Here is a 1,735-nt window from a genome sequence, read left to right as displayed (position 1 = left end):
GGAGTCTAAGATGGCAGCTAGGATCCCAAGCAGAAAGGCAAGAGATGTAAGGAAAGGAAGGGCAAGGGAGAGGAGAAGGATCAGAAACATAGGCCGCAAGTTGTGCCAAGTGAGAGCATGTGGAATCAGTCATCAAGTAAAGCATCTCTTAGTGACAAAGGCCCAAAACGTGCTCCCTATCCCTGGAGGCAGTGTCCTGCGATCACCAGAGAGGGGAAAGCATGAGTTCCTGTGAGCTTGTTCCTGTCTCTGGAAATGGCATCCCGTAGCCAGAGAAGTAAGGAGCTCTCTGGCACACTGGTGTGGTTTTATGACTCAAGCAGAAAGCCACTGAGCGAGAGTGTGGCATGGCAGAGTCAGAAATCAAATGTGGGATGTAGGGGGGGCCAAGGGATGAGGTAGAGATAGAGAGTCTGAGGCTCAGTGGAAACTGAGGAAAGAGGAGCTCGAGGAGGGTAGGAGTGGGGAAGAAGAGAGTGGAAAAGAAAAGCTTCGAAACATGGGGAAATGAAAGTGAAGAGGAAGTGCAGGGAGAGAGAGACAGAGACAGAGAGAGAGACAGAGACTGAGGCTTAATGAGAGGCTGTGAGAGGATAAAGGAGGAGAGTGGAAACTTTCAGAGTCTGCCTTCCCCATTTTACCTGGTCTTAGGACCAGCCTTTGGCCAAGCCTCACATCAAGCTCATGCCTTTGTGGGGTTGGCCTTCTCTCAGAGTTCCAGAAAGTATAAGAAGAAGGAGGGAAAGAGAGACTTTGGTCTATGGAGCCAGAGTTCAAAAGGTTTACACAGAACATTAATATGACCTCAAGTCAAGAGGCCTGCATCCCCAGCGTAGGTAGTAGGCTGCTAAGGTCTCTGGGACCCCCAGTCACAACAGGTAGCTGGAAAACCTTTTAGCAGGCTAAGAGAGGTTGGTGCTCCTTTAGGAGAACTAGTCACCAGGACTGGGAGACTCTAAGAGAAAGCATTTGATAGCGACGGAGGGGAAGGTCTACAGCTCTGGTCTTAGGCTGACACAGTAACCTTGCTGGACACTCAACGGTCATGGAAACCAGTGCTGCCCAGTGGCCTTGAGTTTGGTCCCAGAGTGACCTCCGAGTCAAATAGAACAGAGAAGCTGAGATGGGAGAAGAGAGGGAGAGAGAGAGAAAACAGAGAGAGGATGAAGAGAATCAGGATGTACCTCAAAGCCAAATCAGTGGTGTGCACAGGGGCCCAGTAGTGGCAGCCAGACTGGTGGAATCTTTTACTGGCGACTTCCCAGTGGTGGAGTCCCAAGGTTTTGGTACCATATGATAGGCAAATCAGGAAAGAATGACCGCTCAGAAGGAGTGCAGCAAAAGCAAGGTTTATTGGGAAATCGCCAGGGGTGGCTCTCAACTCCAGAATTGGGGAAAGACCACCACCTTGCAGGCTGCTGGCTAGAGGCTTTTATAGGGGTTAGGGGGTAGAGAATGCGGAAGGCAGGAAAGATAAAAATAGTTTTGGTGGGAGAATAAAAGTAGCTTCAGCTGCAAGAGTCTCAGTGGGAGGCAGGAGTGGATAAGTTGTGAAACTTATCAGGGGGAAGCAACTGGACCCATAGCTCTTACAACAATTGGGTCATGGGTGCAGGGGCCTGTTTATCTTCTAAATTTATCTGGGGGACTCTAAATTTATCTGGGGGAAACAGACTGTGTTGAAACTGTCTTTACCTATGTTTTCAAGAGGCTCCTGGGGCCTGTCTTGCATGAC

Source organism: Nannospalax galili, unplaced genomic scaffold (genome assembly GCF_000622305.1).
Source record: "Nannospalax galili isolate Female #2095 unplaced genomic scaffold, S.galili_v1.0 scaffold10, whole genome shotgun sequence".
Classification (NCBI taxonomy): Eukaryota; Metazoa; Chordata; class Mammalia; order Rodentia; family Spalacidae; genus Nannospalax; species Nannospalax galili.
This window is presented reverse-complemented; position numbering follows the sequence as displayed.